Here is a 17023-nt window from a genome sequence, read left to right on the forward strand (position 1 = left end):
TGATTTACAAGTGGCAGGGGTATGTTGTTGCTTGCCGTTGTTTTAAAACAACAGCAAGTGAACCCGGGCTGCAAATCACAAACTTCAATGTTTTTTCTCCTTATCATCAGAACTTTGGAATTGTGGTTATGAAGGGTCCCAATTTCCATTTGAAAAACCAAATAGTAACTAAATGTATTCTCTATAAAAAGGAAAAATAGAAATTGCAAGAAAATAAACAAACACTCACCACTTTTCTCTCCGACTGTAAGAGCCCATGATGACTTATAATAAGCAAAAACCACCTCATTCTTCAACATACTTTACATACTTGCAACACACTTTAACAGCCAATTAGCAACAGTTTAAAATGAAATGAAATATTTTGAAATGGCTACACTCAGAAATAAGTTGAGATTCTAGGCATGTAGGCCAGAGGACGGTTCTGATGACATGGTGCTTAACTGGGAGGCATGTTAGCAGATCAAAAGTAACATGTCACTTTAGCAGCTAAATTAGCTCAATATACCATTGTCGCGCTTTTGGCCTCATCTACCCCTGAGATAAGTCATTAGCGACAGTCAAACGTGGTGTGAATTAAATTGGATAATCAACGGGTTGCTATGCTCAAGCACTTGACAGAGTTCTAATTAAAAATGCTAAACAAAATTTTGAAAAGGGGGAGGGGAGACAGTGGTGTGAAAAAGTGTCTGTTCCGTTTTTGTGTTGCTTTGATCTAACCTCTTCCTTTCCCAATGCTCCAAAAAACACTCAGCTTCAAAGATATATCAGTTTGTTCTAACCTCAGGAGAACTCCCAACACAGTAGTGGGTACGACTGGTTAAGTGTACCTTGGTACATGCGTTTAACTGAACAATCAGGGAATTAATGGTGCAGTAAATCTGCCCAGCAAAAATGTACACAAATATAGATATTTTATACTTTTGTTGCATCTTTTACTTTGTATGCACACCTCACAAGGAATACATGAGCTACATAATTAAAAATACAGAGAACCAGGGGAAGATTACAAGTGTTCTTCAGATGGAACCCACCGCTGTGAAAAAAAAGATCCTGACATCTAACAGAGGGACCCAGCGGGCAACAAAGCTGCTGAACATCAGTGGAGCAGTAGGATTCCAACAGAGCACATCCATGAGCACACAGGACAACTCAATAATTCATGTCAGTGTAGTATGGCCAAAGAACGGCTAGGTTCATGGGATGCTAAAACTAAAAGGTGTGTGTATGTGCATAAGCATCTTTAAGTCACATCAGAAAAAGTATAAAATGGGTAGGCAAAATGCTGCCACAAAACATTTAGTTTTTAATTTAAAAATGGTTGGTCAGATTGCCAGACATTTACAAATACATGAACACATGCATAACTACAGACCATTAAGATGTTTCAAAGATCATACTGTTCAGTACATTTACCATACATATAAACACACACCTACACCTGAAGAAAAACTTTACAATAACAGGAAGTACAGCATTGCACTCACAACTTATGAAAGTTTTAACTGCTACTTCAAGGGAAATTCCAATATATTTAAATTTGGGCCTTATTTTAACAAGTTTTAGTGTGTAAATGATTCATATTTACCAAAAGTTTTGCCAAAGTAGCCAATGGCTGCAACACAAGCCTTTGTTGCCACTGACCGGCTGAGGTTTACATACATTTCTGACAACATTACAGAAATAATTCCAGCAGAGACAGACCTTTTGGTTAAATAATTCGATCTTTTTTTTAACCAGAAACACAATTCTCACTCAAGGAGAAGATTCGCTCTGAAGTCTTGCAAGAGGTGAGATGTTGCAGAGAGATGACAGTGGAAATATGAGTGAGAGTTGGGAGAGAGGAGCTTAGAGTTTACCTTGAGCAATTGCCAGCAAGAATGTATTTTCAAAGTAATCAGGAAAGATTTGTCCCTGAACGAGACTTGTATTTCAGGTTTTGAAAAGGATCTTCATTTTTAAGAAAAAGGTCTATATCCACAGGGATTGTTTCCATAATGTTGTCAGACACTCAATAACAACCTTAGCATGTCAGTGGCAAAAACAAGCACCTTTAATGGACGGATCTACGACAGCAAGCACTCATGTATGACTCCATTTATGCACCAACATTACGTTGTTATGCAACAACATACACACCACTGCGCAAGAGGTTAACTGAGGTGAAATTATTCACAGTTGCTATATGTGTATGTGGAGTCTGCCCTCACAATGACCCAATGGTTTGGGCACACTGTTTTGCATGGTAGATTGTTATAGCAGGAAATCAGATAGGGACAAAAAAAGAGGAGCAGGGATCAAGTGGGGTGAGGAGAAAGTAGCACGTGGGAGTTCGGGGGAGAATGTCTGGCTTGAAACTTTTAAGAGGAAACGTCCTGCTCCTATGTCAGATGTAGGCTTCTACTTTACATGCTATAAAAAGATGAGCTGTCAGCTTTTATTTTGATTTATGCATAGAATGTTAGGTTATCTGTGTATTTATATTGTAGTGAATAAAAAGGGGAAAAGGCACTGCTCCATACATACAAACCATGCAACAGTTAAGCAGGATTAGGAAAATTGTTACATTTAATTATTTTACAGAAAGATTAGCAACACAAAATGGACAGTACCTGCACAAAGTGGGATGGAAATACTGTGTGGGTTATATAAAATGATCAGCTGAGGACGTTTTCCAAATTCTCATCAAAATCAGCAACCCCACGCTGTTTTCATTGTCAGTACCATAATCATGTCTCATCTCTACTGGTATGAGCTTCAGACAATGGCTTTACTTTCTCAACCTTAATTAATAAAATGTTTGATTTCTTTATGGAAATAACTCCAGCCATCCATAACTACTCTCCGCTGGCAACCCTCCTCTTCCCCCAGCTATTGATCACTCACACTGTTCTACCGTCCTCCTCAATCTTTGTGTCTGATGTATGCCATTTGACTCTCACCTAATCTGCCCACCATCCAACTCAAGTCTCAGGGCTGGATTAAGCGAGAACAACTGGTTCGTACAACATATGGCAGGCTGAAGTGTTTATTGCTGTTCAGAATGGACAGTCGAAGGCAGGGTGAACGACGGGGAAAGATTTGATAAAAAGCCACTCGTCCTGCTGCCATGGCATTAACAAACCAAAGCAACTTTCAAGAACTAATGCTACCAAAGACCAATTGATTAATCATTTCACGTTTTCTTTCTGAAGTTGCACATAAAGGCAACAGTTGATGGCCAGCTGACTGCCGCAGGATGTCCCATGTCCAGCCCAGTTACCAAAACTGGCTTATAGAATTAGTGGAAAGAAGTCTAGCACTCTTTTAGTAGAACCATTTCATTTTAAAAGATCCAATAGCTGTAAATCCCCACAGAAAATATATACAAGATCACCAGAAAACTACATTTGAAAACTGCTAGTTACTTCATTTTTTTACTCAGTTTACTATTTTTTGTAACTCTTTTTTTGTTGCTACTGAAGTCAGAAATTCTCATATCATCTAATGCTAGGATGAATACAAAGTGCATTTCGTGAATACATGTTGACCATAAACATTGTCAAGACTCAAGAGCAGTTTACATGCACAGGAGTTTGCAGCTCAATGCAGCACATAATGCAGAGCTTTGGTGTACCAGTATAGAAACATGTGGGTGGAAGCTTCTTCCAGGAGGAGCGCTTTACACCACATCCTTCTCAGATGTGATGATAAACAGCCCCAGTAACTCTTGTGGTACATCCCTCTCTCTCTCTACCTCTCTCCGGAGGGACGAACATCCATCATCTGCCTGAAGAGCTGAGTGAGGATCCAATCTTCAGCACACATCACTCACCCAGCAGCGACAGGCAACACTGGCTCACATGTGCAGTAACCTTTCCGTTAACATGCACACCATGCCTAAAAGGAGGGAAACAGGAGTGGGATTTGCTTCAACTAGGTGGGCATATTAAAGAAACTATTTTGCTTTATATATAAAAAAAAATAAATAAATAAATAAAAAGGCCTTGTCCCATTTAATCAATACTGACAGTCTGATGCCAGTGGCAATGTGCTACAATGAGAGACTACTGGTGACGGGGTAGGCAGTACATTTCACAATCATTTCCAGTAGAAGCAGCCACAAAATGACCCACCTGAAACCTACTGGGACAACTAAACCTGGTGGGAAATGTTACTTCTTTTCGTGCACTTCATGCTGCTAAATGAACCATATCATGGACGGAGCAATGAAAACAATTGGTGGATTATTTTATTTTATTTTATTTTTTGTGCTTAATTTCTCCTCACACAACAATGACAGAGCAATAGGGAAAAACAGTACAGTATTCATCAGGGGGTACCAAAGGGCAGCAGTGGCACCAAAAAAATTTATTCTCAGCCAATGACATTCATCCAAAATCATTTAACTGGCCTTCAAGAGCAACTAAACATGAGTAGCAGTGATTTAAAAGAGCAATTCAATTTAGTGTGAGCCACTCAAGTGATTAGATTCTATTACACAGTGCAAACACAAGGACACTGCTGGCCTTTTAAAACAACCTGCTGTCCCGTAAAGCCCAGGCGCGGCCATGCTCAGCACTGGATTGCTCTTAATGGGATTTCACAACATTAACATTCTACTGACTCAGCATCAGACACACTGGCTACAGTGCCCCTTTGCTGAAACAGTCCTGACTCTGAGTGTGTGTGTGTGCGCGACTGGGAGAGTGAGTGTCTCATGGGCTGGGTGCACAGTGTGGACCATTATTAGACATGCTCTGACTCCCTCCAAGAGATAACTATTGTGTGTAGATCCTCTGACAGACACTATCTGGAGGAAAAAACATCACCTGACATGATGCAGCTGACTGACTGTAATTCATGTGTAGCAGCTCCTGTTTGGAAATAGAGTTAAATGCTAGGGATGAGCAGAGTAATTGGCTGAAACAAGTGCTTGCACAGATAGAGTACTTTTTACGAGCATTTGTATCATACAAGTAAAATGTATCAATATCTGTACACATGAAAATCAACTGTGCAAACTCATCACAGAGCTCTGCCTGCTCCCCAACACACTGCAGCTCTGCTGCGCCCCACACACATGCACAGTGTCACTATCATCACATTCAGCCACTATGTTCAGTGTCGACAGGAATTAACAGCTTGTGACTCTCCTGTTGTGTCTGCTTCTACACCAGGTTACATTCCTCCGTCTGTGCGTTCCTTCCCAGGTTTGAAAATATCTGGAACTTGGAGACTTGACACTTGGATGCAGTGCAGTCACAAGTTAAAGCTCTTGCCTCACGCTGCTTCTTCCTCAGTTTGAAAAATGTCTTTACTCAGCCATGCGCTTTCCATAAGAACACATTATTTTATTTTAGGTTATATGGCGGGCCTGCCACTTTTTTCTCACAAGAGCTCATCATATGAATCAAAGAAGATAGTCACAGATCCATCTAACTCTTTGGAAATTGTCACATCAGTCTTGAAAAAAGAAGCAGCCGCAGAGCTCTTCTCGTTAGTCTATTGACAGAAAATTCATCACCATCCATTTCAATAGTGAGCAGTCTAGCCAGCATTTGTCATTTTCCAGATCTTACAGGTGAGTAACATTGATGATCTGGTTACCATGTTCTGCTGGGAAACCTTGGGTCCTGACATTCATGTGGATGTCATTTGACACGCATGACCCACCTAAAAACTTTTGCAGATCAAGTACACCCCCTCATGATAATGGCACTCCCCAATGACAGTGGCCTCCCTGCAAGACAATGTGACCTGCTACACCACAAAAACTCTGGTTTGTCCACATTGAAATGCCAAAACAACAGGAGAAAGTTCAATCTATTGTTCATCAGCCTCTTTTGGTCTACAAACAACAAACTGTAAAAAAACAAAACTGTGGAAAATATGTGCTGCCTTAAGATTCTGATCAAAAAAGTGCAGTTTCTCAGTGGTAAAAACTTGAGAACTTGTTGTGAGTATTGGATCTCTCAAGGACATCTAAAAAAAAAAAAAAAAAAAAAAAAAGAAGAGCAGGCGCAAACCCCATTTTCATGATCAGAGTTAGTGCCTGTATGTCAGCAACGGGACACTGAAAGGAAGAATAAGCTGTCGTTACCAGCTGGGATGCTGTCATTACAACCGATTTGCTACTTGACACAGGAGGGACGATTAAGTACCACAGCAATCATTACTCACCTCATTTGTCAACATTCATTTCCCAAATATCCTGACAGTGTTGTTGCGAGCATCACTGACAGTGCATGGCTACTCTGTCAGGCTCCTGCAGCGGATTAGCCATGTTAGACATTAATCTCCAAGACAATGTGCCAGTTTTCTACATGGTGTAAAAGTCACTTGTGTGCTTGCCTTCAGAAATCTACACTCATTCTTCTGTTTCATATGTTTAGTAAACCTTAATAAAAGACTAATCTCATTCTATCAGGAGAAATCTGATTTGCTATGATTAAGCAGCAAAACCTAGATGAAAAGGGAAATAGGCTTCCACCTTCACACCATCCAACAGCAAACCAGGCCGAAGGAAAAACAAACAATCTTTGTTGAGCATGACTTGCTGTGTGCATTACAGCTGGTCCAGTACTGGATTTTTCGGCCAGCACTGATATGGATATGGTTTCTGTATTGACACATCAGTCAATAGGCACGTAATGTCTAATATTAACAGTCAAATTTGCTGTTAAAAAAAAAAAGAAAAGCCTTGTGTAAACTCTACCACAAACATACGCAGGATGCATACACAAAAACATATCAGTGACTGGGTTGCAATCAACTGTACACAAGTTTAGGTAAAGTCAACGCATTGGTCCAACCTTTTGCTTGAAAGTGGCCGAGAGAGACCAATGCCCTTTAAGTTGCTTCCTGGGAGACTCGTGATGAATTAAACATGACAGAACTGCTAACCTCTGAATACCGCAGACATGGGCACGTTTATGCCACCCACCTACACGGTAACAGGGAGGTCAACTGATGTCACAGCGGCCACAGGGTCAAACCCCAGATGGTGAGAAAGAAGAGTGCAGGGGTCATTCCTCTATGACAGGATTATATGAGCCAGCTTTTCACAGTAGAAAGAAGTTTATCAACACTCAAACCATTTGTCATTCTGACTATGGAGTTGTCCTGCGGAAACTGCCCGCATGTTAAAAAAAGATTTTAGGCTTTTGTTTACTGCGCCAACCACAACTGAAAACGAGACCAACAACCACAACAGTGAGCCTAGCTACCACATCAGCCAGTTATGTTCTCCATCTCACCATCTGCTGTGGTCCACCCACACAAATCTCTCATAACACTTGATCTGGACAGTAGCCTGCAAATGCCCAGGAGGGCAAAGCAGATGGTGTGGTTGCAGGCCAAGCATTTAGCCTCTGAATAGCAGGCAAATTTAAAATCGAACGGGCACTGAAGGAAGTCAAATAGTCCACCTTTTACTGCTTCTGCAGCATTAGTGTGCCTTGTTTGCTTACCTGGAGTAAAGCCAGCCTGTGCCCAAAGCAAAGCCTGCAAAATAGAAACTGTCTGCTCCTGCTTAGTTTGAAAACTTCTCAACATGTAAGGAACTTCAGATGCTGCCAACAGAACCATGCCCGACATTAGGATAAATTAATTCAAGGGAAACTGGTTTGATTTGTTAATACAAAACTATTCCTTCAGGCAGCTGACTGGTGTGCAGCAGGACACACTGCGACATGTGAACACTTCTGTGTTGCAGGAAGAAAAAACAGCGAGCCAAAATCTCTATTCAAATTCTGGCAGTTCACCAACCTGCACTTCAATACACGATGTACCATTAAAACACAATCGATTAACTTGCATTTAACGGGTCACCTGAGTCTTCTTGGTGTTTCGGCACATGAATGATTTCCCTGACAAGCAATTTAGGTCAGTACATACAGACTGTATTTGTTTTTAATTGACTCATACCTCCTGCTGCAGCACCAGTCCGAGCTGTTGGTTTAGTGCGTGAGAAAAAAACAATTCAATGATTTTAATAGTTCAAAAATAAATAAAATGAGCGACTAGTGCTAATAGTTGTATACCGGAATTTGTGTTCATACTAAATAGTTGGAAAGGATCTCTCGTTTCATTCCTCTTGGTGTGTTTTTGTTGGTCAAGCGGCGAAGTAGTACTAAAATCAAACAATATTAAATGGAGTTTGGTAAAACAGCTCCGTTCTCCCGACAGGGTGCGGAGGGGACGTATCGCTGGCACAGAAAAACACAAGAGGAAAGTTTGAGACAGGAGTTTTTTCGACTTCTAAACGACAACTAAACACAACCACGGTGCCTTGACAGTTTATTTCAGCGCCTATTAAAAAGAGAAAACATTAAAACTTACCGTACGGTATCAGCTACCTTCCAACCAGCGTATCCGAGGCAAGAAGCGAGAAAGGAGAACCGACAAAGCTTTTCACGACGCGAAGTTTCCTCTTCCCTCGGCGAAAAACCAGCCAGTCTCACTTAAGACGCGGCGTGACATTTAATGAGTAGAGGAAAGTGTTTAAAATAAAGCAAGAACAAAAAAAAAACGACTGCCTCTGCTCAGTCGGTGCGTGTCTGTGTTGACGAGCTGGAGGGACGTTAACACGCAACGGGCGGCTTTCTTTGTTCCTGCTGCCTGCAGCCTGCTCCGTGGATATTATCACCGCTCGTGTGTCCCTCACAGCCGCTGATTGGCTGGCGGCTCGGGATCAAGGAAAGGTGACCGGTGTCAAGTTAGCAAGACTCGCACCACGTTTTCCGATCATAACATCCACGAAGACACACACGCACATCCCCACACAGGCTGTTATCGTATCCCGTGCTTTTGCATCTATTACGCATGTGTGGTGTCTCGTCGCAATCTATTTATTTACACCCGCCGAGTGTGTGTTTGTCGCTGAAAGTTGTGTTTCCTAAACGTGAGCGATATTGTGCTTTTATTTTGTATGGATAATTACGAAACTTCCTGTATTCTCCCAGCTGGTAAGAAACTTGACGCAGGGTGGAGACCACTTCATGCCTTACATAGTTTTATTCTGGTCATCTGTGCAACTTTTGTGATTTGTGCTTAAAAAAAGAAGTTGGATTACAAATACATTTATTCTCATTTCTACACAGACACGCTTGATTCTATATTTCATGTTATGTAAAAGTATGCAGCCTATAACTTTTTTGGACATATGCATTCCTTACATGAAGCCTACTTTTACTTCCCTGTGTATTTGATTAAAGTGCACACTGAGTTTTGTATGCTTTCAAATATAATTCACGTTCAGTGGAAAAGAGCCTCTAAGCAGTAATTAAGTAGGAGCAGCTGGATTTACGGATTAAACCAAAACTAATGGGTGAGCAGGCTTATTTCTTGCATCTAATGGCCCTCAGCACAAAAAAATGTCTACACCAGCTTGTGTTTGTTCGCACCCAAGTGTGCTTAGTGCCAAGAGGTTTCACTGTAACAACTGTGACCATAGCCAATATAATGTAAACAGTTGTGCAACTGTTCTGAATATTCATTCCCTTTCCTCTGTCCCAGTCCAATTAAGAGACATGTCTTTTTGTACCTCACCTTCAACGGTATACAGCAGATTTAAACAGGAGCAGGCAGGCTAAGTCGATAATAATTCCCAGGATGAAATTAGGCTCCATGTGAAAACTAGACCAGCGGCTCCCTGAGCAGCTGTCCTCAAATCAATTCCAAAGAGAAGTGGAGGACTGAAGTTGATGGGTTTAACACAGCGGACACCACTTGCCTCTCGATGTAAAACACAATTGAATTTCTCCGATCGTCTTTAGGGAATAGTTCAAAATTTTGATAGACATGCTTATTGGTTTTCTTGCCCGAAGTTAAAGGGAACCTCGGCCAATTTTACTCATTAAAGTGTGTTTACAGGCCTTGGGGAGTACTACTGCATATGTAAAAACAAAAAGTAGTGTAAAGCCTTTTGTGGCTCTAGAGGAAGCTACATGTAATCTGATAAATTGCCTCCAGTGATGTCACTCAGTGGCTATGTTGCATTGTGGGTAATGTAGGCACAGGGTTTTTTCCTGCAGCTTCCTCTGGAGACACAAAAGGCTTTATACAGTTTTTCATATCTGCTGTAGTACTCCCCAAGACCTGTTAACACACTTTAATGTGTAAAGTGGTGAAGCTGGAGTTTAGCTTATCTTATCATAGCATTAGAGCTGGGATCATTTATCTATCATCTATCTGCAAAGTAACTAGTAACTAAAGTTACAAATAACCAAAAGTAGCAGAGTGTCATTATAGACAGAATCCAAAATGTCTGTTACTCATAAAGTCAGAGAGTTACAGCGCCTCTGGTTAATCTCAGTGAAACACAGTTTCATCTGAACATGACTCACAGCTCCCATGCTGCGAGTGTGTGAGAGCATGCATGCAGTGGATCTGGTGTTGTGCAAGAGCAACTTTTGTGCATATCTATTGTTTGTGAACGAGGCTGTGAGACCGCGAGTTAGGATGCGTGCGTCGGCCCGTCTGCCTGCTTTTCACTGCTGACTTCAGAGAACGCTGCCGTGGCTGTTCTCAGCAGCTCACACAGAATCCTCCCCAAGTCCTCCAGCAGACACTTGTTTTCATTCTCTGCCTTTTCATTAAGTCGTCTGCCTCACTTCCCCTCGCATCTACCCTACTTTTTTAAAATCCATTCCTCACGTGTCACCCCTCAATCCTGTGGGTCACCCTCTCTCCAGACGGATTGTGGAGCTGGTCATGACTGGATGGTGTGCTCAGTCAAACAATGCCACTGAATCACCATGAGCATTTCTGCGTCTTAGAAAGTATAGGGGAGTACTTTGTCTCAACTTGGCTGAACTGCGTTTCACTTTGGAGCCCATATGTAGGTGATTTGTGTTTGTGTGCGTGTGCCACAGAGAGTTGTCCCTAAATTCACCCGAGCCAGTGTGCTTCTCACAGCCGAACACAGCGGGGGGAGGGTTCACACAAAGCCAAAGTTAAGTGTGCTCATGTGTTCTGTGAACGCATCCCACTTGTCCTTTTGGTGATTGTTGGAAATCAATGATGCACTGTGAAGACAGTATGAACCATCTTTCTTTTTATATTACAGTAGTTGCAAGGAGCTTGCAGTCCTGGATGTCCCTGTGGAAAAAACACAGTATGAGCACCACTGCGTACTGTAATAAAGGTGTTATCATGGCTAGCGCGTTCATTTGTTTCCCGGAGAGTAAAAGAAAGATGCAACATTTCTTTTTGAATCACAGGTATTAGCAGGATGCAAAGTGACGAGGTAATGTATTTATTTGTGAATGTGTAAGATTAATAATAGTATGACAATGGTGAAACAAAGTGAAACTTTTTTTTTAGGACTGTTACCGTTAATAATTGAAAAAAACGTTGTGTTTTGTGCTATTTAGCAAATATTGGCACGCTAAACTATGGAAAACCTCTCATATGTCCAACTTGTTGTGAGATACAAACAAGAACTACATCATCTTTTTAAGTTAGTTATTCACCTGTGTCTGTTTTTTGGTTGGTTTGTTGGTTTGTCAGCAGGATTACACAAACTAACTAACAGATTTCCACAAGACTTGGATGGAGGATGAGTCTCGGCACAGAATAGAGCCCATTAATTTTTGGTGAGGATCTGAATAAAGGGACAGATCCAATTTTTTTTTTCTCACCTTCTTGAAAATTGGGAGATAGGCCTTTTTTTCTTTTTTTTGTTGACATTTCTGTTATGTCTCAGGGAATAATGTTTGGATTTTGATGAAAAATATCAGGCATATTTAGATAGCTATTATCTATGATGAGTACAAAAGGCCTTGGTGGAGGCATGCTCTCTTCTCAGTGCCATTCTAGTTATATTACTGGCTTTTTAGACCTGCCGGCAGTGATGGTGTTGCGAGCAGTCTTTCGGCCCTTGATATTATAGTTCTTTTCACACAGTGGGAAATATCAAACCTGTCAGAAATCCCTGATATTTCCAACTCGGGATTACAATTACAGCTCGGAGGCTGGTGTGAATGGTGTTTCCCACTCAGCTGCTCAAATATAGCTTAAGTACACAGAGTCTCACAGAGCCACTGAAGCGTGGCTGGAGACTAGTGAACAAGAACAAGAGTAGATCAAGATAAAGGCTGTAAATCAACAAAGAGAATAAAATAATCTGACAGCAACTAAGACCTTAAAAGGTACAGTATATAGCTGGGTGACTTTACAATATCCCTCTGATCACAGAACAATCATGTTAAATGAGAGTTAAGTGCTTGGAGATGAAACGTGCAGATTCCTCTTAATCCATGCACGCAACGTGGTGTGCATAATGCCTTGCTCATGTCTGCTATCGTTGTTTTTTTCCACCTCGACAGTGTGGGCCGCGGCAGATATCTGAAAGCAAGAAGAGAGAGGATTGTTTGTCTGAGTCTGGAGCAGCTGCTCACGAATCCAAGCAACCAAGTATTTCACCCTCGGCTGTAGCTGCATCAGGCAGACAGACGTGCGCTGCACAGCCCGCTCTGGCTCCAGTTGAAGTTCATGTGTTCAGCCAGTCAGTAACTCACCTGGAGGAGACGGTCTCTTACAGCTGAGAGCCTCCAATTACTGGTTGAAAATGAAAATGTGGAGATACAGAGTCTCCAAGGGTGTGGACGGACAGATTTCATACATTGATCTCATTCTACGGTTAAGGTTTTGGTTTTTATTGTAGCCTAGATGGAACCATAATTGAGATATTTCATTGTCAGAGAAAATGATACAAATAAAGAACCATTTTCTAATTCAACATAAAATCATCGGTGAACAAAGCTTAACTTGACTGATTTTGCACATGAAAATCAGTCGACTCGTCACAAAGATTACTACTCAGATGTCTTCTGTGGCTCTGAAGCAGGTTTTTTAAAGCAGGACTTTAACTTTTCAATGAAGAAACAACACACTCCTTGCCTTACACCACATATCCTGTGTGAGTAGCGCGTGGTGTAACGTCTTGCTTTTTACTCCCATGTAAATGCCTATTTTGTGCTGCGTCAGGCACACAGTTCACAGCCAAAATAGACCTGAAAACGACCTGTGGACAGTCATGTTGACATCATACCAGCGTTTCGCTACAGATTTACGTCCGTATCTGGAGAACATGGCATGTAAAGAATACGCACAATAGGTGAAGAGCAGTATTTTTCCAGTGCCCTTTCTTCTTACTTTTCTCTCCCTCCCCCTCTCTCTGTCAGCGAGGTAAGGAAAATCACGTCATCATCTTTATTGATCATTTTCAAAGGCAAACTCTATTTAGAAAGCTAACACTGGCAGCGCTGCAGCAGCAAACTTTAATTCAGAGGAAATGAATCTTGCTTGGTTCAGTACACTCAGGGGTGTTGTTGCTACTGTCATACTTGGTCAAGTCTGACTTGTTATGGTGACTAATGTGAGCTGGAACTTTAGATATTGCATTTAAAGTGTTGTTAACAAGTCAGTTCACTGACTCTTCTCCACTTGTGCTGCTGATAGATTAGGCTGTAGCAATTAGAAATACCCCTTGGCTGTCTTTTGGCGTCAGTGGTCGTCGCTTGTGGCCAAGGTTCTGTCCTCAAAGTCTCAGCGAAGCAGCAGCGACTTTAGCTTTCATAATGCGACTTATTTCATAGTGAAACTCAAAAGGCTATATCAGTAAGGAATCAAGTGAAAGATCTCATTGGACTTACCAAAAGCTGGCACGGCTTAGCAGATACAGAGCTGTACTGTTGGCGGGCGTCCACACCTTCCTCAATGTGCTATAGTGCAAGTGAGAAAAGAATAAATCAGAGCACAGTGAAAACATTTGGGAGATGTAAACAAAGTTTTTGCAGGATGAGACCCAAAAAAAAAACACACCGACCATGATATCGCTCTGTAGCTGAGACCAACGAGCTAACGTGTTGGTCACAAATGTGGTTTTACTTGGTGGAGCTAGCTAATTGCCCAAAATCACTTTTTATTGGTTGAAGATGATGATTAAAACAGGTTTGAAATGTATTTTAAATTTCATTGTCTCAAAACTGTGATGATGCCACCTCCAATATGGCTTTAGACCTAAACTTCATAACAAAAAGCCTGTGTTATAAACTTGGATGTGAACTTCTGCGACGCTACTTTTGTATTACAGCATCCAGAATCCACGTAGCAGCCAGTGTTTTTGTAGCTTGACCCACAGGGACTGAAAGTCAGGATACCTCAGTCTATGTTCCTTCATTTTTGACCATCCTTTTTTTAATCTGTCTTTTGTAAAACTCCAAGAAAATGCAACGGTAAATAGTCAGGGTGCCGTCCGAAGGGCAGCTGCATGCCGCCTCCGTCTGCAAGACCTCAGAAATGAGAAATCACTTCAGTGGAAGTGGAGATTGGAAAGTGTGAAGCCAAAGCGATGGGCTACACAAAAGCTGCCAAGGCAAGAAGATGAAAAGCTTGATACATATGTAAAGATTGAAAACCACTTTAATCTGTACGCATAACCCCAATACAGATTCTGTCCAGGATTCCCTTTTTTTTTCATGATTTAGCCCGACAACAGAAAACACCACAACACAGAGCCAAAAGTCAAAATGGAAACTGAAAATGGGAAACCGCATTTTTCTGTTTCTTTCCCTGCCTGCCTTCCTCTTCTACTCCAGTTCAGAGGTAAACAATGTGCCAGTCATAACACTCTACTGGCCCCATCAGGTTTTTCACTGTCGTTTCACATTGTGTCCCTGCTGCTCAATTTAAAAGTGAGGCAGAACCAGCACCCGGAGGCCTTTTGTATTATTCCAGGAACGCTGGCGTGGCTGGCAGATCGTGCGGCATGTTTTGGGAAAACACTCCTCCCTTTCAGTTTGACACAAAGTAAATACGTGCGCTGTCTGACTCAGGCTGGTCCTGCTGGAGCTAACGTGATGATGTGGTGCTGTTGTTGAGGCCAGGGAATGAGCTGTGAATTAAGTAAATGTGTTTTTCTCAGCTCAGGCTGTGCCATCATTCGCGTGGCTTATTTCTGTCATTCATTCTTTCTTTTTCAGTCAGTTTTTACATTACTTGGCAAAATGCACATGTAGCCGTCTGCCTCACTTCGTGTCACAGCTGCTGTCTGAGGTACAGAATACAGTTACACATTTGGTGGCGGGTCTTCACTCTCCCATCCTGTGGAACGAGGCAACAGCAGGCTGTCATCTTTCAGTGTGTGCTCCATTGAGCTGATGGTGTGCTGGGAGGAGTCAGTGGCAGCGCAACACCACCACCTGCTGGCTGGAAATCTGCACATAAAATGCAATTGTACAGTTTTCTCAATTGCTCAAGCACATTTTCTGAGACACACATACAACAGTACGATCACCACAACAGTGTCCGGCACAAAACCTCTGCATGAGGCCGCCTCCCACTGAAAGTATTTGAACCAATGGGTCAAAAGTAAACACACTTTGTTTCACCCTCATCAACAGCCACCAGAATGCCTCCAGCTGACTGAATGAATTCATGTCATGCAAACACCAGTTTCAACAGTTTATTCACAATTTTCACTCGTCAGTGTTCACCTATCTGGTTTGTCCTCAGCTCACAGTACCTTTATGTGTAACATTAATGTAAAAATACACTAATTAAAGTAGCTAAAAACACATTTCAGATTCACATATATTTGGAACGGTTTAGAAATGAAAACAGTAAATCGTCTCCAAAATGCAAAAGTCTAACAGCACGGTGCAACTCTGCTTCATTTTCTGCAGCCAGCTTATAAGGTCGTTTGTTCCTCCTTCTGTTCATAAACCCACTTCTCCGTCTGACCCTGGCATCAGAAACAGTAGGGCCCATTAGCCCCATGTCACGCACAGTGTTAACCCAGGGTTAACCTGAGCCCGGGGTAATGCGATTCACACTGCATGTCAACTAGCGCGGGGTTAAATGTCGCTTGGAAGAGGCAGCTAATGTTAACATTCCAGATCGATGTGTTACGACTGTTTATTTCCGCCCTGTTGCCCGTTGATTTTCAGGGGATAACCCTGCTGTAGGGCGCTGGGCTCAAGTCACAGTTCACCAACATTATGCCAGTGTGAAAGCTTCTACTTTCTTCGCCTGGGCCGAAGAAGGTTCTAAGAATGCTCTAAGTATTTCACACTGTGGTGCAGTGTGAAATGCTTTAGTGTGTACTTTTGTGTGTTCTCCTGTGTGACCAGGGATAATCATTAATCATTCATTATGATAAATAATAAGATCCAATTTACATTAGATCGCCTCGGGAGCACCACCCTTGAGGAAGGGGGATGATAGCCAAATCAATAATTCTGCCTCATAAAAGGTAGTAAACTGTTAATTTGTAACTCTGATTAATAATTAACTTAATAACTACAACCAAAATAACCACAACAGCTAGTAATGGTCGAAGGATTTCAGAGATCAGGACAGAGTAGAGGTTGGCGCCATTCACTCTTGTACAATATTAAATAGACAGCATGTAGGTTCAAATGTATTTTATTTAACACAAAGATGAAAACACAATCTAACTAACATGTACGATATACAGGTGTGTGTATGTGTGTGTGTGTGTGTGTGTGTGTGTGTGTGTGTGTGTGTAAGAACCAAGCACAATGGTGGCTAGGGTTCAAAGTGTCATGTGCACGGCATAGACAAAGAAAGACTACAAACAAAATGGCTGATCAAAGAGGACTACAACGTGGCAGAGGGTTGGACTCAGGTCCAAGATGGTGGATCACCACCTTTTTTCTGTGATAGGAGAGAACCAAGAAACAATGGTGGTGCTCACACCATGTGCTCACTAACATCACACTGAGGTGTGATATGCTCTGGGCTGAAGGAGTGTGTGTGTGTGTGTGTGTGTGTGTGTAACATCAACTTAGCTGTCTAAATACGAGGCTACTATGATTGACATGACTACTTGTGTGTGAACGGGGTCACCCATGATTGTAGTGATGAAGCCCACAGAGAAAGGGCTCATCACTAGTTATTTAACTGTGCAGTTCCCCTCAGCTCAGTGGAGCTTCACAACTCTCAGTGACCTTGTTCTGGTTTGATGTTCCCTAACTTCACTGTTTCCATCCAATTTATACTCACCTGCATTGTT

General features: G+C 41.9%; 1 protein-coding gene across 1 annotated transcript in view; it reads right to left on the minus strand.

Moving 5' to 3' along the window:
• The window catches only part of LOC311256522 (SPRY domain-containing SOCS box protein 4-like), a 43015-nt gene extending 34253 nt beyond the window's left edge, over positions 1–8762 (minus strand). The window contains exon 1 of the mRNA XM_084351640.1: positions 8323–8762. The gene's annotated coding sequence lies outside the window, so the exon portion shown is untranslated. The remainder of the gene's footprint in view (positions 1–8322) is intronic.
• Between the last annotated feature and the right edge of the window lie 8261 nt (positions 8763–17023).

The sequence above is a fragment of the Pagrus pagrus genome, assembly GCF_965226575.1.
Source record: "Pagrus pagrus genome assembly, chromosome: 4".
NCBI lineage: Eukaryota > Metazoa > Chordata > Actinopteri > Spariformes > Sparidae > Pagrus > Pagrus pagrus.